The sequence below is a fragment of the Kogia breviceps genome, chromosome 2, assembly GCF_026419965.1.
Source record: "Kogia breviceps isolate mKogBre1 chromosome 2, mKogBre1 haplotype 1, whole genome shotgun sequence".
NCBI classification, from domain to species: domain Eukaryota; kingdom Metazoa; phylum Chordata; class Mammalia; order Artiodactyla; family Physeteridae; genus Kogia; species Kogia breviceps.
Window position 1 is genome coordinate 81892369 of NC_081311.1, and position 27168 is coordinate 81919536.

Sequence of the window (27168 nt, forward strand, 5' to 3'; positions counted from 1 at the left end):
GAGGGACTATTAACGCTCAACCAGTGATAAAACATGGACTCTTTGTTTACTCCACTTTCATCCCAACTTTCTTTTCCCCTCTATAAGAGAGTTCTCCCATGCATTTTAGTGGGGAGATTTGCAAATGGCTCACCATGATTGCAGACTCCCAATTGTAAGTCTTTGCAAAACTCCAAATAAACCCAATTGTGCTAGAGAAATAACTGGCAGTCTATTTGTTTTAGGTCAACACCTGGCTGGATTAGGCGACACCAACTGCCTATGATGGCACCCGGGGCTCATCCCCAGCATGCTTTGTCCCAGAACTAGTTGACAAGACAACAAAATACAAAGGCCTGGTTGGCTCAGACCCTGGGGTGGTCTTGGATGCATCCTGGGGGGCCCATTTGTATAAACCCAACTACAAAAGCTAGAGAAAAGAAAAAAGGGTGGAAGGAACACATGATGACCTTGCACAGGGTTCAGAAATTAATAACTCTATGAATTTATTTCAAAGAACTTTTCAGAGCCATTTTTATACCAAGGAATATGGCAAAAATCTGCACTTTTGCTCTAAACCTCTGAGTCCTTTTTGGATGAGATAACCACTCTCAGATTCACCTTTCCACATTATAAAGGCTCAGTTAGTTCTCCTCTGGGCCAGGTTTGATTTGTTCCAATGGTCTCTGGATTTCAGAGTATCGAAGCATCTATGCAGGTTGATATGGATATAAATTACTTTTAAGCTACTCATGAACTTTAAGCCTGGAGTTCGTTTTTGAAAACTGAAGGGCTTTACTAAGCTACTTCATGGTCTCCTACTGTAATTTAAACAAACAAACAAACAAGCTTTTAATTAATGCTTCTCTTGCTTTATTTAAAGCATGTTTTGTTAAATTGCAAACTTGGAATGTGCACATTTTGCCTGTCTACTAGGTCTCACAAATAATTGGTAGTTTAATTCTACAAACAAAGACACTATTTTAAGTTGGAAAGAAAATTAATCTTTCTTTTCTTCTTATCTCTTTAAGAGAAGCTATTTTCCTTCTTCCCCTTAATTCATTTCTCTTGAAGCTCTTAGACTTGCTTTGATAATACACCAAGTCTTTGGGATTTGGGGAGAAGTTTTAAATGGACAGATAACTTTTACAATACATGTTTTTCTCTAGCTCATAGTTTCCACTTTGAAACCAGAAGTTTCTAATACTACTTCAGAAATAAGACCAATTATGCATGGGCTCTATGCTTAATGTTCTATAGGCATCATCTCATTTAATCCACATAACCACACTACTGAGATGGACACTTTAAAAAAATTAAGGGGGCTTCCCTGGTGGCGCAGTGGTTGGGAGTCCTCCTGCCGATGCAGGGGACACGGGTTCGTGCCCCGGTCTGGGAGGATCCCACATGCTACGGAGCGGCTGGGCCCGTGAGCCATGGCCGCTGGGCCTGCGCATCCGGAGCCTGTGCTCTGCAACGGAAGAGGCCACAACGGTGATAGGCCCGCGTACTGTGAGAAAAAATAAAATAAAATATAAATAAATAAAGAAAGAATACACACATTTCGATCAGTTTTGACAAATGCATGAGAGAACATTTTCATCACCTGAGATAGTTCTCTTTTGCCCCATACCAGAGAATTCCACTGCCATACATACACATACTGATCTACTTAAAGCTGTTCTGCTCATTGAAAATTGGATCAGTTCTTCTTTGAAATCAGCTTGAATGTTACCATTATCAACAATTTTATACGTCTTTTCTTCCTGTATTTTTTTTCCCATTTAATTTTTTTCCCCATTTTTTTCTATTTGACTGTCTTCTTGTAACTGAGTTTTAGTACTTCTTTATATATTCTTGATATAAATCGTTTGTCAGATAAATAGTCCATGTTGGCACTGGCATTTAGCTGTGCTAGAATTTAAACAAAGCATTAAATAGACATATTGGAAATGTTGAGATCATTATCAATTAAACATTTACAGACCAAAGATTATACATCACAGGTGGGAGGAGTATTAGACAGCAGTCAGATTTACCATGGCAGACTGCTACGGGCTTTCGGCAGACAGGAGGTCACAGGCAGGGCCCACTGCTGCTAAAGTGAAAGGTACTGACTCACACCATGGCCATATGTAAGTTAGATGAGCAAGATCATTATGAAAATACACTCTGGTTAAATCTAAAGCAAGGGGGCGGGGGGCTTCCCTGGTGGTGCAGTGGTTAAGAATCCGCCTGCCAATGCAGGGGACATGGGTTCGAGCCCTGGTCCAGGAAGGTCCCACATGCCTCAGAGCAACTAAGCCCGCAAGCCACAACTACTGAGCCCATGAGCCACAACTACTAAAGCCCATGCAACTAGAGCCCGTGCTCTGCAACAAGAGAAGCCACCGCAATGAGAAGCCCACGCACCGCAACGAAGAGTAGCCCCCACTCGCCGCAATTAGAGAAAGCCCACGCGCAGCAACAAAGACCCAACACAGCCAAAAATAAATAAAATAAATTAATTTTAAAAAAAATCTAGAGCAAGGGGAAAAGCTGCCTCCAGGAGGTCAAAGCATGTAGCTGTGTGGGAAAGCACACAAAGAGAGTAGGTAGTTTCTATCTGTATCCTTCAGAGACTAAGCTGAGAGAGATCATCAAATGAAACAAAGGTGCAGTGGGGTAACCCTGTGTGCGCACGTAACAACACACATGACAACCCTTGTATACACACCTAACATCCCTGTGCGTGCACACAGCAACCCCGTGCGTGCGTGTAACAGCCCTGTACGCACACACACAGCAACCCCGTGTGTTCATATAACCAATGGGGGACCAACAAGGGAGTCATTCAGTAAAAAATTATAAAATAATAATAAAATGACTTAATCTTAAATGTGGTGGAGACAAAATTTAAAGGTGCAGGCACTACCCATTCTTCTACTCTAGAAGCCATTTAACAATGATTAGATCCCTTTTAAAGAAAAGAATTGCCTTTAAATATTGTTGAACCTAGACTTCCCGGGCCGCCTGTAGCTCTCCTGTTTGAGCAAAAGACTAAATAGAATTTTAAGGATGATTTTTGACTATGCGGATTTATCTTCTCGCACTGTGACTTTAAGGGTTACGGGCTTTTACAAAAGGTGAAGTTTCTTCATTCCTCGCTGAATCTCTGGTCAGTAGACTGGGTTGAAGGATCAGCCAGAAAATGGAGGACAGAGAGCATGGGTTTGTTAAACTGATGGAAGGCATTGAAAAGGATGGCCTTTCACGTGGAAAACAGTATATCTTCTTCTCCTTGTTATGTATCACTCAGATCTGGCCTCCCAGTGATTTTTATAAATTATACATTTAATTAAATGTAACATTGTTACAAATAAAATTAAAAACCTGTGATCGTTTTGCAACATCCCACTTTTAGCTACATCACTCTTCCCCTGGAATGTATTCTGTCTATTTATATTGGTCTCTCCTCTTCTTGACTATCCACACTGGGATCCAGCACTGTGCCATTTTACATGAACACCTGCAAATCACTTAACCTCCTCTGCTGTATCGTGAACGCTGTTTACGCGATCACGTGCTGGGTGTTATAGGAAGACATGTCCCGTGTCTAGCTTGATCTCATTCTCCTACAGGTACAATAATGGTGCTGCTGGATCCTGGGGAAGATTTGTGCTTTTAGAAGACATTTCTACCACCATGCTTCTCAAGCTGGGTGCCCATATCTTTAAGAGAACCTAAGGACAAGGACAGCTATAACAAATTGAGCGTTTACCATATGCCCAGCACTGCCCTAAGCACTTTGATGTATATCAAGTCATGCTGCCCTCATCCCAAAGGCTTAGGGGGTGGGTGCCATCCTCAGCTCCCCTTAGAACAGAGAAGATAGGTCACTATCTACCTGTGGTTTTGAATGACTGATCCTGGGCTCTTCCTTCGGCATTTCCATATATCAAAGGTCACGTGTTTTATATTTCTCCCCTTGAACTAAAACCATTGAGTCTGCTGTTGGCCCACACTGATTATAGAGAAAGGTAGTGAAGCCCATCCCTTCCCCGTGGTGACACCGTCCTCGGTCTGGCTGTACTTTAGGAGGCAGGATCAGAGATGTGTGGGGTGCAGTTCCACAGCCTTGACCTTCAGTGTCCCAGCTTGCACAATACAATTCCTGATTAAGCTTCAACCAGGGAGTTTGGGTTTTAAAAAAATCATGTAAAGGATTTATACCAGGTATTAACTGGGTTCTCCTTGGGCAGTAGATTCACATTTCCCTCTCTTGTCACGGACCTCGCTGACGGTTCAACTTCTACTTTGGGCTCCCGTGTCACCTTGGCCGGCCCTGTCACCTCCACGGATCTCGAGTTTCTTCACCTGTAAAATGAGAAAACCCTGTGCTCCTCTGCTAACACATCACCGGGAGGCAGGCATTTCTTTAAAACGCTGAGAGAGAGGAACGTGCCTCAGGAGTGTCAACGGGTAAGTCGACCTGATGAGGAGGTGGGACTCTTGGCATTGTCACAAGCCTTCAGACACCGACCCCTGCCCACCCCGGGGGCCCCATCCTTCCCTCTCCAGGGAAACAGCATTGGAGCTCCCACCACGCGTCCACCCGCCCGGCCTCCACGGGCATCCCCTGACCCGTCCACCCAACTATAGATTCCAGTGTTTTTTATTGAATCCCCTGCACCTAGCCCAGTGCTTGACACGTGGCCAGTGCTCACTCAGTAGCATTGAAGGAAAGAAAGAATAAATGGATGAACGTAAGTTTGGAAAAATGTGGGTTATTGACACTTCTCCCGAGAGAGAGACAGACCAGAGCTCCATAAGTGTCTATTTAGGAAAAGAGATAGACAAGAGCTCTGTATATGTCCATTTTTGTGAACCTGGAGAATTATCTGGGAGGCAAGGAGGAGGGTCAGGGCAGGAGTTGCGGGGGGGGGGGGGGCGCCTGAATCACAGCGTGCAGGGGAGTCAGACCAAGTGAAAGGCTGTTGGCCTTGCTGCCACCCAAGAGAAGACCAGTCCGTTGTTCAGCCTGTGTTTTCTTGTGTTTGTACTGGATCCTGTCACAAAGGGATTACTGTCTGCGACAGTCAGGTGGCTCTTCACTCCGTAATAAGACTAATACAGCCTTACTTGTTCACGAGAGAGGATGCTACATAGAAACTAATACCACCCAGTAAAGTCCAAGCCAACCTCTACTGGGAAAGCTGTTCCCAGTCTGACAAGTCTGTGCCTCTCTGGGCCCACAGCAAATGCACCGTGTCGCTCAGTGAATTCCTGTACTGGATGGATCTCTTCCTGAAAAAACACTGCAGCCTTCATTCTTTCATTGCTGACACTTTCATGTTTGAGCGAGCCACCCAGGTGCTAAGGGAGTGGGCGGAAAGTGGCAGTCACCCCTGAGAGCAGACCTTGCCCAGCCCTTGGCTTCCTGCAGGAGGGAGGCGCTCAGTAAAGCCAGCTGATCTCGTTCCCTCCGTTCCTCTCTGTCTCGCCCTGCATGGCTCCCTTTTCATCTCCTGTTTGGCTTAACAACGTTTTCTTAAAATGAGCCCGTTTGCCTGTGTGAAGTGCAGAAACCCAACAGGCCGGAAGGATTCAGCTTTTTTTACCCCTCCCCAGGCTCCGGTCGCGGGGCCCGCCCTGGTGGCCCTCTGTCCTTGGGTTTTGCCAGCTCACGTCAAAGCGAGGTCCAGCCTTTTGAACAAAAGGCACCACACGCCAGGCAGGAGGACCCTGCAGCATCACCCGGACATGACAGCGCCTGACAACGAGACACCGACTCCCCCGCTTGCCACGGGACAGCGCTTCCAGGGCCTGGGGTGGGGGGGGAAGGCGAGGAAATCCCCGCTCCTTTTCTCAGAGCTTTGATGCGCCACTGTAACCAATGCACAGCGGGCGCTGCACCCTGGTTCGAATTTAAGCCGTCCCCTTGAATTCACGCTAACCTCCCTTTACAGGAGAATCACACAATAACCGCATCACAGGGCAGTCTTTACTGCCGGCACAGTGACATGGCCCTAGGGGTCCACAGCCTCCACTGAGGAAGCACAGATGTCTGGGCGAAGGAAGAATTTTGTTTGTAAGCTGCTCGGGGTCTGGACTTGTTCGTTGGCTCCCTAGCAATCTACTGAAAGCAGCCATTTCGTCTCCACCCCGTAAGACCAAATCTTTCCTTGCCCTTCTGACTTCTTGACTGGTGAAGGAAGCCTTGGTCTATTTCAGCTGGTTAGCAGAACATCGTCAGTTTGGCTACCTGTGCTTACGCAGACCTACTGTTCCTAGAGGGCCAGTGCAGTCTTTAAATAAAGTACAGAGCGGGGTGTTCAGACCTGGGCTCCAACGCCTGCGTTACCACATTTAGCTGTGCACTCCTGGGTAGGTCATTACCCGGACTGCATGTGATTTTGCCTCTGGAAAAATCCACGGTGGGACCCAGCAGTCTCTGTGGCCCGTTCCAACTCTAACATCTGGTGTTTCTCTCTTGAGCATGTCTCTGGGCTAGAGAATTGTTGGCAAATTTCAGCCTAACTCATAGCATCCTGACATGGCATCTGCCCCTCGAGAGGTAACACAGGCATGTAACAATTAGCTGCAAGATTTCCTCAGTTCATTATAAATCGCCAAAGAGGGTTCATCAGGCTCCAGACTGGACCTTGGCTAGCTCTGAGTAGTCCGTTTTTATTGTGTGTCTTAGAGACATTCATGAGATATTTTCCATGTGCATTTCCCTTGTGTGGTATGTTCCCTGGGAGAATTCAGGTGCAACAAGAGCAGATGTCACAGAAATGTCAGGTCATTCCGACTCACTGCAGTTTGCCTTTGCAATCGTGCACGAGGCACAACCCAGAAATACAGAAATGAGGAAGCAGGAGAAATTCAGACCCACCACCTTATGCCTTACTCATGCAGACCAGCCAGTGAGATGACTCTGTGACCTCCCACCCTGGATACTTTTGGTAGCCATGTCACTGGGATAAAGGCATGTCCACGTTGTCTTGTCCTGAACCAAGGGGGAAAATGCTTGAAATCTCAACCTCTTCCTAATCCCATAGGAGTCCTTTAATGGCTCAAGCAATGCCGTCCCCGATTGAAATGGAAGATGGTGGCTGGTGGTCATTTTTCACTCTGTGACAACAAAATCCAAGGCCCAGCCCAATGCTGTTGCTTTGGGAGACCCTAACTACAGTGTCTGAATTTATAGACACCTGTGAAAAGTCTCTGGGGCCTCAAGGTCACATCAAGTCAAAGTCTTCTTTGCAGCTGTGAGCACAGTCAGGCAGCCAAGGAGGAACTGCCCACACAGCTCCTGGTTCTTCCCTCCTTTCTGAACTGTGTTTTGTTGTAGCAAATGGCTTAGGAATAAAGGACGGTTTTGTTTACCACCACCAGCTTCCAGAGGCTGAGATGGTGGCTGGAACCCAGTCCACAAGAGAGAAGAAAAGAGGGCAAGATGGCGGACCTTTGGGTCAGTCTCTGGTGAACTCTCACCTCATTGGTCCCTAGCACCATGTCCGTGCCTGATTTGAGTGACACTGATCAGTGTCATGGAATCTGATCCTGTCATCAGGAGCCACACCTCTTTTGGAAGAGCATAACCTCACCATAGATGCCATCCTTCCTGTCTTCACAGCCACAACAGAGAAAGAGGTACCAGCTTAGTGCTGCCTAGGAACCCTTGGGTGGGGGGATAGGGCTGGAACTTTCCCTTTGCCACTGCAGGGGTGGCATGCCTGCTCACTCTCAGCAGGCAGATGATCAAAGCTGAGTGAGTCAGGGTCTCCCCGGGACCCAAGGGACCTATATAGCAATTTACCAGATGGGGCCAGAGACCCAATGGAAGAATCAATGGGCGTCTACCATTGCTTGACTCTGCTTCCCGATTCAGCCTTCCATACCATGGGAGTCTGACTCAAGATTTGTCAAGTGCTTTCATATAATATATTTAAAAAATAAGTTCCCCCAGAAACCACTTACTACTGAGGAAGATACCAATTTTTCAAGAAAGCAAAGCCAGTACTCTTGGTGCGCTATCCACCTTGCTTAAGATACAAAAGGAATACGTGCTCTATCATTGGGTTGGCAGAACTTGCCATCTTTGGGCCCAAATACGAATTCCCTTGGGCTAGTAAGTCTACAACCAATCAAGTCAGGAAATTAAAAAATCAGTTAAACTTTTTACCTGACTGAGTCGTTGGGCACATTCACTCAAAACAGTCAAACTACTACCCCTGAGAAGATACATACACGATTCCTCTGAGAATGTGATCCCTCATACCTCCATATCTCTAGTAAACTTAGAAATTCTTGGACTCAGAGGCCATCTATGTTGCCTAGTTTTTAATCTCTCCATCTTCTGGCAGAGTGTGAGGTGCGCAGTAAATTGTCTTAAAATGCTTTTTGCTTCCTGAAGAGTTAAATGCTTGGTCCCAAGATTTTACTGCAATATTCTATACCCAGGAAGGGACTCTAAAACTGAGTCTGGATTTTACTGTAAGAAAAGTGACATTGGTAAGCAGGTTATTAAGTGGCAAAGGAGGTCACATTTTTATAACACAACTCTTTTCCTTCAACGTTGTGGGTATGTAACAGTTCTCCTCTTTGCTAGTTACTTAATGCCTTTAATTTGCAGAACTTTTTCATGGTCTAATTGGCACCTTCATTGGAAACATTATAAATCTTTTTTTCTCAAAGGAGCAATAGCTTTTTTTTTTTTTTTTTTTTTTTTTGCCGTACGCAGGCCTCTCACTGCTGTGGCCTCTCCCATTGCGGAGCACAGGCTCCGGACGCGCAGGCTCAGCGGCCATGGCTCACGGGCCCAGCCGCTCCGCGGCACGTGGGATCTTCCCGGACCGGGGCACGAACCCGCGTCCCCTGCATAGGCAGGTGGACTCTCAACCACCGCGCCACCAGGGAAGCCCTCAAGAATTTTTTACCTGAGAAACTTGAAGAATGAATTTGCCATTTCATTTACTGTGGTGGGAAAGGACCATGGGGGGAATGTTTCTGGATAAAAATAGTTTGGCTTTGAACATGTCAAATTTGAGAAGCTTATAGAAACTCAGGGGAGATATCAAGTATGTGAGTGTGAAATTCAGAAGACAGGTCCAAGATGGAGAAATAAATATGCAAATCTTCCTCCTACATATGTCTTTAAAGCTGTGGGGCAGCAGGGAGTGAGCAGAGAAAGAAGAAAAGACATATTTTAAAGGACTCTTTAACAAAGGACAAAGAACTGTGGATTCCTGGGAAGCCAGTTCTTGGAAGCAGAGAAGAGGAGGAGAAACTTTGCTGGTGAGACTGGGGCTGAGAAGGAATAGGGGGCCACAAAGGAGGTGTCCTAGAGCCCCAGGGAAGAAGTCGGTGGAGAAGGCAGGAGTCATCAAAGACAGAGACACTGACCGCTGGATTCAGCAACACACAGGTCGCCTGGACGAGCGCAGAGCTCGAGGAACACAAGGGATGAAGGCCTGGCCAGGGTAGGTGCATGAGGCAATGAGAGAAGGGGACGAGGAAGAGGCAGGTGTTGGAACCAGCTCTTAGGAACGTCGCTGGAAAGGGAAGCAAAGAAAAGACGCAGCCTGGGAGAAGGACGTCGGATCAAGGGGATTTCCTGGGAACCGCAGTGCCGTGGTTACCATTATTGAGATGGGAGCTGGCACGGCATGTTTTTACGATAGAGGGAGAAACGAACAACAGGAGAGGGGCCTGATGGAAACGGAGGGCTTGGGTATCACATCCAGGATGTACAGGATAGGGACAAATACAGGCAAAGCGGAGGACTGCATGGCGAGCTGTGTGGAAGTGCTCTTCTGATACTTCCATTTTCTCAGGGAAATAAGCAAGGTCAAGAGCAGAGCATGAAGGAGGGAAGGATGTCGGCCCTGGGAGGTCTGATGACTGCGTTTAGATCTCTCCAGGATTCTCTCTTTGCTTCTTTATTGAAAATAAAGTCCTTATAAGCTGAGTCTTTACCAGTTGATGACTTCCAGAACATTCCCTTCTCACTAATATACTCTTGAAAATGTTGCTATTTAATGAGTTAATGGGATTTTTCGTGGGCAGATCTCCATTTCTTTCTGTGCCATTGTGATGGGAATGATATTTTAAATCCTATTTAGAGGGAAAAAATCAACTCAATACAACAACTCAATTCGGCATCTCTCGACAGAGTGCCATGTGTCACGTACTTGCAGCCAGGTGTCCGAGCTACGGGCTGGTCCCATGGACAGTGCCGTCACTGGCTTTTTATGTAACACAATTAAATGCCTCCTGATGGCAGTAGCTGTCACTGCTGCTCTTTATTGCACTTTACTGCTCAACCAACCCCAGCCCAGATCACCCGGGCTATAGGAACAGGCATGGTAGTTCCCCTTTGTATTTGGAGGGCCATTTGCCTCCGAGGGAAAAAGAGAAAGAAAGAAAGAAAATAAGCTTAGGTGACTTCTCCTCATTTTGTTCCTGGCTGGTTATTTTGGAGGGTATGGGACTTCACTTTGTCTTTCTTTTTTTTTTGAATTTTATTTAATTTATTTTTTTATACAGCAGGTTGTTCACCGTGTCTTAAAGAGACATAAAGATTCAACTTGCTCTCTGTATTAAAGCCCCAATGACAAATTTTGTCAGAGACTTAAAAAGCACCCTTTAAAAAAGTAGACAATGGGGACTTCCCTGGTGGCGCAGTGGTTAATGCTCCGTGCTCCCAATACAGGGGGCCCTGGTTCGATCCCTGGTCAGGGAAATAGATCCCACATGCATGCCGCAACTAAGAGTTGGCATGACACAACTAAGAAGCCAGCGAACTGCAACTAAGGAGCTCCTGAGCTGCAACTAAGGAGCCCATGTGCCACAACTAAGGAGCCGGCAAGCCACAACTAAGACCCAATGCAACCAAAAAAACAAAAAAAAAAGTAGACAGTGGGGACTGGATTTATGTCACTCTGTACCTACTTACAACTGCCGGCTGCCATCCAAAAACATGAAACAGTTTTAAAATTACAGTTTTGGAAAAGGCTATCCTTGATAATGTATCCTTTTGTTCATTACTGAGACCTGAAGTTAAAGGCATTTGAGAATGTTTCTTTTGAGTAATGAAGAGAGAGAGAGAGAAAGGAAAAAATACAAGTTGATCTGTTTGATTAGGGGCAAAAACTGTTCCGAAGAGCTGCAGAGAAAAAATATGGAGATAGTAAAATAGCTGTTGGAAAGTGGACTCATCATGAATAATGAGAAATCATTTAATTTACTAATGAAATAGCTACACTGCGGATGCCATCATGTATGCAGAAAGGAAATGTTTAACTCGTAGGCACTATTAGCACTATGTAACGTTGCTTTTTTAAGTCAAGTAACAAAAGCAGGGAAGGAGCAAATTAAAGCACTCGAAAAAAAGAAAATTCAATTTGCGATGAAAATTTTCCACGGGATGATTCTTCTTCCCTATCCTAAACCTGCTGATTTTTTTCAGAGCGTGGTGCTCCCATCAGGTTTATTCCAAATTAAGTGGTGGTTTTCATCGTTGTACATGCGGATTCCTGTAATGCAAATAACTCAACATTAAGGAAGAAGGAGTAATCCTGGTCCCCAAATTATCTAGTGAAATTGCCTTCCCCTAAGAGCGTACGGCATTTGAGGAATAGACACAGGAAGGAGAGTAACTCAGCTCGCCTCCCCATCACTGCCTTAGTAAGAACTGACTGGGGAATTTACCCCCTCGGGGAAACCATCACACACACGGTCAGTGTACAATCCACAGACCTCCTGCACTCGGCACTGGGTTTTCATCAGTTTCACACGCATCTGCGGGGCCAGCTTTGTGCCAGGCCTGGGGAGGACGTTGGGAGGCGATATGGAGCTGACTGACACCTCCCTGTTTCTCAGGGGCTCCCGGAGTAGATGGCAAGATCACCACGTGTATGCTTGACCACAAACCAAGGGTGATACGGACTTCCTGCGAGACACGGGTGCAGTAGAGGAGCGATTCTGACAGGGCCAGCGGATGAGGCGAGATCTGAGGAAGGGCTGGAGCTGTCGGAGGCTCCTCGACAAGCACAGGTGCTCGAGAATGACATTGTACCCTTCTGCGATACCCACATCTCCTAGTTTCTAGATGTGATGCTTTGGCCTCTGGGGCCTGAGGGGGGACTGCCCCGCCCAGAGCCAGCCAGTTTCTACAGGCAGTAAACAATGCAACCAGAAGCTCACCTTTCACCTGCCAACCAACCCTTCTAGAGCCGGCACCCCATCACCTCCTCTATGGGGTGCTCACTCTCCCCCCGCCCTCGTCACCCAGGGCCAGGTGCCAGACACCTAAGGAAGTCCCTACGCCGAGAGCCCTGAAGTGATCCAAACCAGCCAGTCCAATGCAGTTTTCTGTAGTCTTAACGCCAAATTGCATACGTGAGGGTGTAACACTGTCTGCGGTGGGTTCAGTCACTCGTATTGTGTTTATCGAAGTTTAAGTTAAAGAAGCTTCTCAAGCATTCTTAGTTAAATATCTATATGTAGATATAAGTATCCATACTGCAAATAAGATACAATGAGATTTTGGTATAAAGCTTATTCCTTTCTATGCTAGTTAAGAATAGATTCAACAGCAAGCATGGCAAAGTCCCCAGTAAGAATAACTTAGATAAGATAGAAGCTTATTTCTCTCCTACATTCAGTCTGAAAGTAGGTGGTCCAAATCTGGTAAGTTTCCTCTACTTAATAAAATACCCAAGTGACTGAGATGCCTTCTATTTTGCCATTTTATCAAATGTGGTCCTCAATCCCAGAGTGGTTTCATGGTCCAATGTGGCTGCTTGAGGTCCAGTCATCACATCACAAACTCATTCCAGACAGCAGGAGCATGGAAGGGAACAATAAGGGCATGTCTTGGCATTTTAAGGACACTTTCCAGAAGTTTCCATCAGCCAGAATTTAGTCATATAGCCACACTGAGCAGCAAAGGACGCGGGAGGTTGTGATCTTTCACTCTGGGTAGCCATATGGGCTAGCATAAAGTCCAGGGCTCTATTAGTAAAGGAAGAGGGGACAGCTCGCAGGCTCTGCCTGCGCTTCTCACAAGGAATCACTGGGGCCTCTAGGAAGATATGACAAAGTGCAGTCCAGCCCTTCCACATTCCTATTTCTCCTCATCCTGGTTCTGTATCTCGGCTGTTCTCCTCTGCATCCTCTGGGGAACGGTGTCCATGGCCATGGGCCCTGGAATGACATTTCCCAGTATTTTCAAGAGAGAGAGGAGTGTGGCATTTTTAAATCGACACTTTCCAGTCCTCGCCTCACTGTCAGAGGCACGCAGGTTGTAATGCCTGGAAGGGTTTTAAGCTGGCTTGGAGGTCCCAGAAAGGGCAGAGTCTGGTGACTTCTATTCCTAAATTAGCAGCGTCAAGTATTATAGATGCAAGCTTGGCATTTAAGATTTGCTTTTCTCCCAAGGATTTGCTCTAAAGTGAAAGCTTGAGCTGCTTATGACCAGGAACTGGTCTCCCGCCTTCCCTCTCCGTTCTGTCCCATCTCCTCCCCATAGTGTTAACAGCTGGGATGGTGACAGGGGCTGCTCTGCCTTTTGACAGAAAAGGAAGGCTTCTGGGTCATGGAGCCCCTGAAAAGGGCTCGGTCACTTTGTGGAAGCTTTGACCTCTGTGATGCCTGGCTGGTTCAAACAAACAACCAAACATCCCTCAATTTCTTGTGACTTTGTTCTCTGATTAGCATGGGCACATTATACATACACTATAGAGATGCCCTTGCCTTGGAGAGTTAGCAGGGCAAACCTGGAATTCCATATAGAGCTGGAAAGAACACTTATGCACCAACAAGGAAATAGATCATGTTTCCAGGTTCAACAGCGACCCGGCCTTCTTAGAGATGCCCAGAGCACCGCACCTCGGTGCGGTGCCACACTCAGCTGCCTGTCATTTCTCATTAGAGGCTCACGCACCGCAGAGAGCAGAGCTGGTAACTCGCACAGGCTCCGGACGCGCAGGCTCAGCGGCCATGGCTCTCGGGCCCAGCCGCTCCGCGGCAGGTGGGATCCTCCCAGACCGGGGCACGAACCCGCGTCCCCTGCATCGGCAGGCGGACTCTCAACCACTGCGCCACCAGGGGGGAAGGGGGGAAGCCTCCTGTATTCCTTCTTGCTTCCCAACCACAGAGGGGTGGAGTGGGGAGGGTCGAGCTCCCTCAAGGGAGCTCCGGGGCTCCCACTAGACCCTGGGAAGGGAACTGCAGAAAGATCAGGGCCCCAGGGCTAATCGTGGTCACCACCCTGTCCCCTCCGGGCCTGTGTTGTAAGCGACTCCTCAGTATGTAGAGCCCGAGGGCTTATATCCAGTCTCCTTGGGAAGCAGGCTGAAGGTCAGAGCTCTGACTGCTCGCTCTGGTAAATTGGCATTAAGTTCCATAAGAAAATCCTTTTCCTCTCCGTAATTTTCACTGGGTGAAGAAAATCACCCTACTCTTTCCTTACAGCCTAGATTTTCCTAAGAGATTTAAAGTCTCTGATTTTTTCAGAGCACAGTGATTGTGTTGCTATATTTCTATATAGAAATACCTCATGGATATATTTCTACCATTCCCTGGACTTATCTGTTGATTCTCTGAAAACCATATCAATTAATTTTTACTTCAACCCCTGTCACCAGAACTTCTTCATGGTATGGGGATCATATTTTCTGCATCCCAAATGGTTATCTAATGCATGTTTAGACCACAAACAATTTAAACTGTGACAATCTGGAAAACCTGGGACACTTGGTTGACAACCCCTTGGGTCCAGCCAGACAAAGCAGAGTTTTTGGGGGGCTCTGCTCTGTGGCATGTGAGTAACAGTAACATTTACTGTGTGCTTTCCATGTTCCAGGCAGTGGGTGAAATGCTTTCAAGACAGAAACACATTACTGGCTTGGGACAAGTGATGTGAAATGGCACCAGCATGCCAGGTAGGACCCTTCCCTTGTGTTTCTGTCATTTAAAGGAGGGCAGACAACAGCAATCTTCCCAGACTTCCTTGCAGCTAGGGATGACCGCATGACATACTTCTGACTAATGGGAGATAAGCTGAAATTTCTTCTCTGGAGAAAATAACAAAGCTTCACAGCAGCAGGCTTTGTTTTGTCTGCCTTCCTCCCAGTTGGAGGACAGGACAGACACAAAGCCTAGAGGGGCCTCATGAGGATGAAAGTTACAAATCAAAGATGGTGGAAAAGAAAGTTAGAAAGAGCCTAAAATAGATAACAAACAAGGACCTACTGTAGAGCACAGGGAACTCTACTCAATACTCTAATGGCCTATATGGGAAAAGAATCTAAAAAAGAGTGAATACATGTATATGTATAACTGATTCACTTTGCTGTACACCTGAAACTAACACACCATTGTAAATCAACTGTACTCCTATATAAAATAAAAAAATTTTTTAAAGGGAGAAAATAAAAAAAAACCTTTTTTATTGGACACTGGGCAAACATGAATATGATTTTCCATGTTATATCATAATCATTTACTCAATTAACAAGTAGTATTTAAACAAAAGAAAGAGCCTGAGTCCTTGGTGACACTGCTGAGCCATCCTACCAGCCCTGGACTGCACACCTGGCCCTTCTAGCTGTGTGAGATGAACAATACCCTTCCTGTTTAAGTTGGATTAATTGAGTTTTCTTGTTTGCTGCGGCTAAGTAGTAGCAAATACGTTAAGTCATTTTCACCGAAGGAGTCTGGGGTCCGAGAGATTGTCCCCTGCCCAGTGCCACCAGGGATGATGCAGGTCCAGGTGTGCCCCAACTCCAGCGCTTGTGCTGGACCAGCGTACTCTTTCCTCCTTACGAGCTAGGGATCTGGAGTCACGCAGGGCTTGGGACCTTTCTGCGACAGCCTCACCGTTTCCCTCCCTGTTCCTACGTGGTCCTGTGGCTTTAGCTTCCCTGCTCTCCCTGCCACTCCCTCACCGAGATTGGTCCAGAACCTTCCCAGAACTGGTGGGACAAATCTCTCCTGTCAGTTAATTAAGTGTCTCTTTTCTAAGGAGAGGAACCCAGTTTTGGGGAACCTCTGAAGAACTGTTGTACTTTGTCAAAAATCCCACAGGGGTCCACAGGTTAGAACCCTCCCTGATGGATTTTCTATGCCCCTTGAAATAGACTGGCGTAGTCAAACCCACAGAGCCTGGTCTGTCTGTTTGGCCGTCTCAGGCATTTGGGCTGAGGATGCCCATCTGTGTCACACCAGACCTCAGGGGTTCCTGACTTGCAGCCCAAGGACACAGGTCATCACAGTATTTTTATCAGGAAGTCGGTGAGGACCCCGTTCACAGCATTGCAGGCCATCCTCGCTGTAAGGACCCTTGGGGGAAATGGGTTTCAAAGCCTAAGAGTAGAAAGAAATGCTCTTCTCCTGAGGAACTAACTGAATTCTATTTCGTGAACACTGCGACTCATGTAATTGGTTATATTTTTCTGAGCAACTTGCCTAAAAGTGTGTCCAATTAGTGTTTCACTAATTCTTTTTGCCCTTATTTTTCCCTTCATTCTGATTTATTCTTCACATTCTGATATACCTATATTTTTGGAGGCCACCCTTTTGTGAGCATGGTGTGTACAAAAGTAAAATGCCATTCACCCCAGGACCTCACTGGATGCTACTATAGCTCAGATGCTCCTTTTTCATCGCCAGCTTTCCTCAAAACTACGAGAGTCCCTAGGCACCATCCCAAATCTAACGGACAGTGACAGCTTTTCCCTCGCTCACTCAGACTGAAGCCAGCCAGCATCAGCTGAGAGTCCTGGATCTCGGAAAAGAAATCTGAGGGCACCTGTCAAAAAGAAAGATGGACACAAGGTTTCTCAAAGGCAATTAAGTGTTCTGACAGGCAATTGTTTTTTCTCATTCAGCCTCACCTAAACATTCAGAGCTTGGCAGTCGGTGTGTGGGTAAGTACTCTTGCTCTTATCAGCGGAGTGCCTCTCTGACACCTGGCAACTCCAGCCACTAGGGCTCGGGGATTAGAAATGGAGTCAGGGGTCTTGCCAAGTAGGATGGTGGCAGCTTGAGCCCAGGAGAGGCCCGTGGAATCATGCCCTTCCCTAACCAGCCCTGCAATTGAAGTGGGTTTCAAAATGTATGGTTGAGACTCTAGGCTTTTAAGATGTGGATCTAGAAAGAGGGAAGAAATAAGAACAGAGGTCTTGATCCAGTCACCAACAGCCATTGTTCTATTTCAAGAGCATCACAGCTTTCCATTGTAAAAGGGACCACGTTCCTTTCAGTGAAACGATATTGTAGGAATTCTGTGTCTCTTTTTCATGTGGTGGGTTATTTAAGCATGAATGCTTTGGATAGTATTTTAAGAGGCTCTTTGCATTTTAGACTGATCAAACTCACCTTCAATGTCAAATATTGCCAAGGAACACGTCCTTGTCTTTGGGCCATGGCTGTTTCACTTTTAAAATTGGGCTAGATTGCACAAATGGTCATGAGGTCTCCTCGCCCCCAACCCCCATAATTCACACTCTGGCATGTGGTTTCATAACTCCTTCCATCGAGAGCTGGGGTCTTCCTTTCCCCCATGGTTGGGTTGACCACGTAGCCTTCTTTGGACAGTAGCAAGTGTGAGGCAACCGGAGACTTGAAAAGCACTTGCCCTGCTGCTGTACTTGGAACCCTTCTGCCCCAAGTGAGTAAGCCCAAGCAGGCCTGCTGGATGATGAGGGATGTCACAGACATGTGACATATGACCTTTCATTCCTACTGCCCAGCTTAAACAGCCCCCGCCTCCCGCCCCAGCACAGAGCCTACAAGCTGAATGGCAGTGGACGGACCACAGACACGTGAGCGAGCCCAGCCAAGTCCAGCAGAGAAGAACCAGCCGGCTGAACCCAGCCCAAACTGGCAGCCCTCTCACCTGGAAAAGAAAATCGCAGCAGGAATTCTTGAACCCCATGCTAAAGGATGCCCTGGCTCTCTTCACTGAAGCATATAAAGTGTCTAGTCTGGAGTCTGGCACAAAGGAGTAATTTAAAAACATTATTGAAATCATTGCATCTCTTCTCTTTGTCAACAGAAGCTCATCTGATAGCACGATTGTTCAGAAGAGTTTTTTCTTACATTTTTATATTGTGATAAAATACACATAACATAAAATTTACCATCTTAACCATTTTTAAGTGTGCAGTTCAATAGTATTAAATACATTCATAATGTTGTGCAGCCATCACCACCATCTATCTCTAGAATTCTTTTCATCCTATAAAACTGAAATTCTATACCTATTAAAAACTCTCCAACCCCTCCTCCCCTCAGCCCCTGGCAACTACCATTATACCATTAGTCTCCCTGATTTTGAATACACTTAAGTACAGCCATCCCTCAGTATCCATGGGGAATGGGTTCCAGGATCCCCTGTGGATACCAAAATCCAAGGATGTTCAAGTCCCTTACGTAAAATGGTGTAGTATTTTATACACATCCTCCCATATACTTTAAATCACCTCTAGATTACTTATAGTACCTAATTCAATGTAAATGTGATGTAAATAGTTGTAAATACAATTCAAATACTATATAATTAGCTGCCAGTGTGCAGCAAATTTAAGTTTTGCTTTTTCGAGCTTTCTGAAATTTTTTAAAAAATATTTTTGGGGCTTCCCTGGTGGCGCAGTGGTTGAGAGTCCGCCTGCCGATGCAGGAGACACGGGTTCGTGCCCCGGTCCGGGAAGATCCCACATGCCGCGGAGCGGCTGGGCCCGCGAGCCATGGCCACTGAGCCTGCGTGTCCGGAGCCTGTGCTCCGCAACGGGAGAGGCCACAACAGTGAAAGGCCCGCGTACCATTTAAAAAATATATATATATATTTTTGATCTGCAGTTGGTTGAATCCGTGGGTGTGGAACCCACAGATAGGAGGGCACACTGTACCTCCTATAAGTGGAATTATACAGTATCAATCTTTTTGTGACTGGCTTATTTCTTTTAGCATAATATGGGTTCATCCATGTTGTAGCATATGTCAGAATTTCCCAACCTTTTTAAGGTTTCATTGTGTGTATATACTACATTTTGCTTATCTATTCATTGTAAATGGACCCTTGGGTTGCTTCTACGTTTTAGCTATTGTGAATAATGCTGCTATTAACATGAGTGTACAAATATCTCTTTGAGACCTGCTTTCACTTCTTTGGGTATATACCCAGAAATGGAACTGCTAGATCATATGGTAATTCTGTTTTTAATTTTTTGAGGAAATGCCATACTATTTTCCACATCAGATGTACCATTTTACATTCCCACCAACAGTGTACAAGAATTCTAATTTTTCCACATCCTCACTAACACTTGTTATTTCTTGTGTGTGTGTGTGTGTCTGCGTGTGTTTTGATAGTAGTCATCCTAATGGGTGTAAGGTGGTATCTCATTGTAGTTTTGATTTGCATTTCCCTAACGATGTTGAGCAGCTTTTTATGTGCTTGTTGGCCACTTGCATGTATTCTTTTGAGAAATTGTTATTCAAGTTCTTTTTCCATTTTGAATTGGGTTGTTTCTTTTTCTGTTGTTGAGTTTTAGGAGTTCCCTATATATTCTGGATAGTAATCCTTATCAGATATGTGATTTATAAATATTTCTTTCCATTCTGTGGGTTGCCTTTTTACTTCCTTGATGGTGTCTTTTGATTACATTTTAGTGAAATTCAGTTTGTGTCTTATTTCTTTTGTTCCCTGTCCTTTGGTATCCTATCCAAGAAAACATTGCCAAATACAATGTCATGAAATTTTGTTCTATGTTTTCTTTTAAGAGTTTTATTGTTTTAGGTCTTATATTTAGGTTTTTAACCCATTTTGAGTTAATGTTTGTATATGGTATTAGATAAGGGCCCAATTTACTCTTTTTCATGTGGATGTCTGGTTTTCCCAGCACCGTTTGTTGAAAAGACTGTTTTTTCTCCCAATGAATGGTCTTGTCACACTTGTCAAAAATCAAGGGTTCATTTCTGGGTTTTCAATCATAATCCATTGGTCTATTTTGATACTGTCTTGATTACTATAGCTTTGTAATGAGTTTTACAATCAAGAAGTGTGAGTCCTCCAGCTTTGATCTTCCTTTTAAAGATTGTTTTCACTATTTGGAGTCTCTTGACATGTCATATGGATTTTAGGATGGGTTTTCTATTTCTGAAAAAAAACATATTTGGGGTTTCGATACAGACTGCTTCGAATCTGTAGAACACTTTGGGTAAATTCGATATCCTAACAATATTAATTCTTCTGGTCCATGAACATGGATATTTTCTATCTATTTATGTCTTCTTAAACTTCTTTCAGCAATGTTTTGTAGACTTTACTGTACAAGTTTTCACCTTCTTAGTTAATTCCTAAATATTTTATTCTTTATGATGGTATTGTAAATGGAATTGTTTTTGTGATTTCCTTTTCAGATTGTTTATGGTTAGTCTATTGAAATGCAACTGATTTCATACATTGACTTTGCATCCTGATACCTTGATGAATTCATTTATTAGTTCTGTTTGTGTGTGTGTAATCTTTAGGGCTTTCTACATATAAGATAATAACATCTGTGAACTTAAATAATTTTATTTCTTCCTTTCCAATTTGGATGCCTTTTATTTCTTTTTCTTGCCTAATTGCTCTGGCTAGGACTTTCAGGACTATGTTGAATGGAAGTGGCAAAAACAGGCATCCTTACCTTTTTCCTGATCTTGGAGGAAAAGTGTCAGTCTTTCTCTATTAGTATGATGTTCACTGTGAGTTTTCCATATATGGCCTTGATTATTTTGAGGTAGTCTCCTTCTATTCCTGGTTTGTTGATTGGTTTTATAATGAATGGGTGTAGGATTTTGTCAGACACTTTCTCTGGCATCGAGATTATCATATATTTATTCCCCTTTCATTCTATTAATGTGTTGTATTATATTGAGTGATATTTGTAGGCTGAACCATCTTTGCATTCCAGGAATAAAACTCACTTGGTCATGGTGTATAATCCTTTTAATATGCCGCTGAATTTAGTTGCTCATATTTTATTGAGGATTTTTTTTCATCAGTGTCCACATTGGATATGGATATTGGTCTGTAGTTTTCTTTTCTTGTAGTGTCTTTGCCTTTTGTATCAGAGTAATGCTGGCCTATGGAATGAATTAGGAAGTGTTCTCTCCTCTTCAATTTTTGGGAAAAATCTGAGAAAAATTGGTGCCATTTTTTTAAGTGTTTGGTAGAATTCACCAGTGAAGCTCAGTTTCATGGCTTTTCTTTGTCGGGAGATTTTTGATTACTAATACAATCTCCTAAAGCTTACTTAGATTTTATATTTCTTCATAATTTAGTCTAGATAGATTTTATGTTTCTAAAAATTTGTCATTTCATCCAGGTTTTCCAATTTGATAGTGTATAGTTTTTCATAGTACTCTCTTATAATTCTTTTTATTTGTGTAGAATTGGTAGTAATGTCCCCACTTTTATTCTGATTTTAGTAATTTGAGTCTTCTCTTTTTATCTTATTCCTTCTACATAACAGTTTGTCAATTTGTTCATCTTTTCTAAGATGCAGTTTTTGGTTTTGTTGATCATCTCTATTCTTTTTCTCTTCTCTATTTTGTTTATCTCTGATTGAATTTTTATTATTTCTTTCCTTCTTCTAGCTTTGGGTTTACTTGGTTCTTCTTTTTCAGTTCCTTAAGTTGTAAAGTTAGATTATTGATTTGAGATCTTTCTTCTTTTTTAATGTAAGCATTTATAGCTATTAATAAAAGTTGTGTCCCACAAGTTCTGGTATAATGTATTTTTGTTTTTATTGTCTCCAAGTATTTTCTAATTTCCCTTGTGATTTCTTTTTCTATCTATTGGCTGCTTAACAATGTGTTGTTTAATTTTTACAGACTTGTGAATTTCCCAGTTTTCTTTTTGTTATGGATTTCTAACTTTATCCCATTGTGGTTGGAGGAGACACTTTGTAGAATATCTATCTTTTTTAGTCTGTTGAGACTCAATTTGTGGACTAACATATGGTCTATCCTGGAACCTGTCCCATATGCACTTGAGATGAATGTGTATGCTTTTGTTGTTGGGTAGGGGGTTTGGTATATGTCTGTGAAATCTAGCTGGTTTATTGTTGTTTAACTCCTCTACTTCCTTGCTTTTCTCTGTCTGCTTGTTCTATCCATTATTGAGAGTGGGGTGGAGTATTGAAGCCAACAACTAGTGCTGTAGAACTGTCTATTTCTCCCTTCAATTCTGTCATCTTCTGCTTCAATTATTTTGATGGTCTACTAGGTGCATAAATGTTTATAATTGTTATATCTTCTTACTGTATTGAACCTTTTGTTACTATATAATGTTCTTGGTCTCTTGTAAATTTTTTTTTTACTTAAAGTCGATTTTGTGTGATATTAGTGTAACCACTCCTGCTCTCCTTTGGTTACTATTTGCATGAAATATCTTTTTTCCATCCTTTCCCTTTCAAACTATTTGTGTCTTGGATCTTAAGTGAGTCTCTTTTAGATAGCATATAGTTGAAACATGTGTTTTTTTATCCATTCTGCCAATCTTTGTCTTTTGATTGCAGCAGTCAATCTATTTACACGTAAAGTAATTACTGAGGAGGGACTTAATTCTGTATTGTGCTGTTTGTTTTTTATATGTATTGCAGCATTTTTGTCCTTCATGTCCTGTGTTACTGTCTTCTTTTTGTGTTTTAGTTGATTTTTTTGTAGTGAACATTTAAACTCCTCTCTCACTTCCTTCTGTGTATATTCTATAGCTATTTTCTTTGTGGTTACCATGGAGATTATACATTTAACATCCTAAGGTTATAACACTCTAATTTGAATTAATATCAGGTTAACTTTAACGACACACACAAACTCTGCTCCTTTACAGCTCTGTCCCACTCCCTTTGGTTGTTGATGTAACAAAATTACATCATTATACACTGTGTGCCACAAAACATAAAAATTCTTCTAAATTTATTCGTTTCTTAAATTCTGTAGAAAACAAGATTTGGAGTTATAAACCAAAGTTATAATAATCCTAGCTTTTAGATTAATAATTATTTTTCTTTAACCATATTAACCTTTTAAATCATGTAGAAAACCAAATGTGCCTTTACAAACCAATGTTACAATAATACTAGCATTTTAAAATTACCCATGAATTTGCCTTGACTGAGTTCTTTATTTCTTTATATGGCTTTGAGTTGCTCTCTCACGTCCGTTATTTCACCGTTTAGAACCTCCTCAGACGTTTCCTACAAGTCAGGTAAAGTGATAATGAACTCCTTCAGCTTTTGTTTATCTGGAGACATTCTCACTCACTCTTGAGGAATAATTTCACCAGATGTAGGATTCTTGGTTGACAGTTTTGTTTTGTTTATAGCACTTTGAATACATCATCCGATTGCCTTCTGGTCTTCAGAGTTTATGGATGTATTAGTTTCCTATTACTGCTGTAACAAATTATTGATACCACAGCTTAGAGCTTCAAAAAGCACAAATTTATTATCTTACAGTCTAGAGGTCCTAAGTCCTAAAAAATCAGGGTTTCAGTAGGGCTGTGTTCCTTCTAAGGGAGGAATGCATTTCCTTGCCTTTTCTTGCTACTTGCATTCCTTAGATCACAGCGTCTTCCTCCATCTTTAAAGCCAGCAGTGGCAAACTGAGTCCCTACATAACCTCACTCCAACCTTGCTTCCAGCATCACATCTGACTCTCGTCTTCTACTTATAAGGACCCTTGTGACTTCATGGGGCTCACCCCAATAATCCAGAATAATCTCTCCATTGCAAGGTCATCTGATTCATAAATTTATCTCCGTCTGCAACCTTAATTCTCCTTTGCCATGTAACCTAATGTATTCACAGATTCTAAGACATGGACAGCTTTGGAGGTCATTATTCAGCCTACCACACTGGACAAACCATGCCCTTGTTTTAAGAATCCCTTCTTCCTCTCAGGCATTGAGGCCTGGAATTTTATGTCAGAGAGCCATTCCTTTCTGGCAAGGTGTCCCCATAGGAGATACCAGTGAGCCTTCAAGAACCTTGAATTCTTTAGCTTCTATAATTCTGATTTCCATATTCTAAGTCACTCTTGTGATAGAAAATTTCACCTCACACTAGCGAGTATAGATGAAATCCTGTTTTTGTCCAAGATTCATAATCCTCCAGCCCCCAGGCTTGTAAAGCTTATTTTTTTGTTTTGTTGATACTCTTTGTTGCAAACTGTTTACAACCTCTGAGTCTTCAGCTCTTTCAAGCTTGTATTCGAGTCTGGATCACATAACTGTCAGGAGAGACACAAATTGAACCAGATTGCTCCTACTGAAATCCTAAGAATTCTAACTGCACCTTTAAAAACTATATTGCTTGCAAGTCAGAATGATATTGTGGAAGAAGCATTCATGTTTGAGGCTGAAAGAACTGAATGGAAACCCATCTCTATAACTGATTACTTGTGTGACCTTTGGCCAGTTACTTCAAGTTCTCTCAACTACAGTTTCTTCATTCGTAACATTATTTTTTTACAGACATTGTAAACGTGTTAGGAGGAGAATAGATAGTATAATAAACCACTTTGCATAGCCCATGTTGAACAAATAGTAGCCATTATTACTATTTAATCTCCAAGTATGCACCCGGTAGACTATAGCCAACATCCATGCTAGTCTCTGCGAGAGGAGTTCAAAGCAGGAGGCAGGTGGTGCCAAATGATAAGAGTTCTCAGTGAAAACAAAGAAGGGAGGAATATGATCTTGACCAGTTTCTTTTTTTGTGTGTGCTTTCGTTTCCTAATCTAAAAAATAATCAACTTAGATTAGATGATCTTTAAACATTGTTCCCGTGCTGACATTCTGTGGTTTTCAGAAGCATCCTGACTATTGGTAAGTATGACTAATCCATGAAATAAATAGGATTTTCACCAAAGGTATGTGTAAAAGAATGCAAAGTTATCATGTCCTGTACTGACCTCAGGACCTTGAAAACAACATACCTGTCATTCAACCACATCATTTTTTTTCTCTCCCGTTGCGGAGCACAGGCTCCAGACGCGCAGGCTCAGCGGCCATGGCTCACGGGCCCAGCTGCTCCGCGGCACGTGGGATCCTCCCGGACCAGGGCATGAACCCATGTCCCCTGCATCGGCAGGCGGACTCCCAGCCACTGCGCCACCAGGGAAGCCCAACCACATCATTTTGAATGTCTCCTTTGGATACACAATGTATCTTCAAGCCAAAAGGCACCATGAACTAGAACAAAATGGCAGACATCTGGTTTGAAGAGAAGTTTCACACAAAACACAGAGGTGGCAGTCACTCTGGCCATGAAAATGGACCAAAAGGAAAGCATTTAATACAACTGGCTGAATTATAGCCCTTGGAATTCCAGCAGTGTGGAGGTGGACATCCAACACTAATGAAAATCTTCCATTTGTCTCCAGTATTTTCTGCTACATTTTGCTTTTTGTCCTTCTCTTTGGGAAATAACAGGAAGATTTCCACTTGGGTGCTGTTGGCTTCAAGGCTTTCTTTTAATGTACACTTGTCAACCAGATCACAGCAAGAACAAATTATATGTCAGCCAATGATTGCATAACAGAACTCATTTCCATTTGAAGAAAGGGATGAAGGTGACAATGTACCCTCTCTCAGGAACATCCTCTCATGCAGAGTGATGGGCTCAAGTACAAAGCTTAGGCAGATCAAGCTCAGAAACAGCCGAAAAGAGACAGGCTGTGAATTAGAGGCTGCCCACGCTGACAGCTCTCTGACAGAATAAGAAGGGCAGGAAGGATGGGCCTGGGGAGGGTGGCTGACATTCATTTGTGTAAGTACTAACGGGAGAGCCAGCAAACTCAAACTTCATGGAAAGAAGAATCTGTGTCTGATACCCACAATTACAGAGGAGGTTGTCCATAAATGTGGGACTTAAATAGTTTGGGAATTCAGAGCTCTTTATTGATAGAGATGCCAATTAAATGCTAGCTGAGAAATATTTGCAGACTATGTATTGAATCAGCCCTTTTGGGTTGGCACTGGGTGTCCCATGAGAAGGTCCTGGTATCAGAAGTGACCTGCCCGATATTCGGAGCGAGATTTTTGAAATATGGAGAAACAAAGCAGATTTTATGGTCTTCCTTCTACACATTACCTTCTAATTCTTTTATGGTTAACAATGATAGGGAGTTGACTGGAAACTCTTTCTGAAGGTGTATCAGCAGAAGAATTAATTAGAGAGACAACCTATATTTCCCTGTCTTTGGGGTTTTGCCTCTTCCATGACCCAAGTTGTCACTTTTCATTTGTGTTGAGGTGTTTCCAGCTTAGCCCATTTGAGAGTTTTACTTTTAAAACTAATTGCATCTGATCTTTTCTGGGTTGGCAAGGCCAGTGGATTGTTGCATGAGCAGTAGCTTATAGCTTGATCCAGGTTGGCACGAGTCAACAAAACTGGCCTTTGTTTCTAGTCGCTTCTTCCCTTGGTTCCATGGGATGCACAGAAGTTTATTTATCCTCTTTTTTCAAGGATTCAGAGAAAGATGCAATTGGATAAGAGTGAAAATATGAACATTTGGAGGGCTTGCTTTGCACAGAGCTGGTCACGAATACATATTTATTCAATGAAAGAAAGTGAGAAAAGGAAAGAAAGAGAGAACACAGAAAACAAAGAGGAGGGAAGGAAGAAGGAGAGAGGCAGGGCGGGAAGAAGGGAGGACTTAGGGAACTGGGGAACATTGCACCTAAATGTAATGGCTTCTGATCACCATTTAATGGCATTCTGGTACCAACTTAAGGACGCAGCCTTCGATTTAATCAGAACCACATTTTATGCTGGAAAGTCCACTGGACTCAGCTTGACTCCGTTCCGAGTCTTATTTTTATCTAAGGGAGCTTTAAACATCAAACCCTCTTTAACTCCTTACCTTCAGCTGTCCAGGAAGCAGACATCAAGTTCTCTGCATTCCTTATTCACCTCTTTCTAATCTTGTATCTCTTAAGCTCTTAATTATAGGCTGGAGGATGGCGGGGGGGTAGGGTGGGGGGGGAGTGAGAGGATGGTGGGGGCCAGGCCCTTCCTGGTAGGGTTGCTAGTGCTGTGTCACAGGATTCACCCAGCAGTTCTCTGCTCTACCCTGAGCAACCACCAAGACTGTTTGTACGTAGCCCAGGATGCAGGGGACTGCACAGTCTCAAGATGGGAA

At 43.6% G+C, this 27168-nt stretch overlaps 1 protein-coding gene across 3 annotated transcripts in view; it reads right to left on the reverse strand.

The window, feature by feature from the left end:
• Positions 1–834: 834 nt before the first annotated feature.
• Positions 835–27168, reverse strand: part of MAP10 (microtubule associated protein 10) — a 113156-nt gene continuing 86822 nt past the window's right edge. The window contains exons 3-4 of one of the 3 annotated variants that reach the window (XR_010839015.1): positions 4192–4335; positions 835–1489 (exon numbers count right to left, since the gene is read on the reverse strand). The gene's annotated coding sequence lies outside the window, so the exon portion shown is untranslated. Of the gene's footprint in view, positions 1490–3993; positions 4336–11471; positions 11502–27168 lie in introns of those variants that run through there. The other 2 variants (XM_059053830.2, XM_059053831.2) reach the window with 2 other exon arrangements.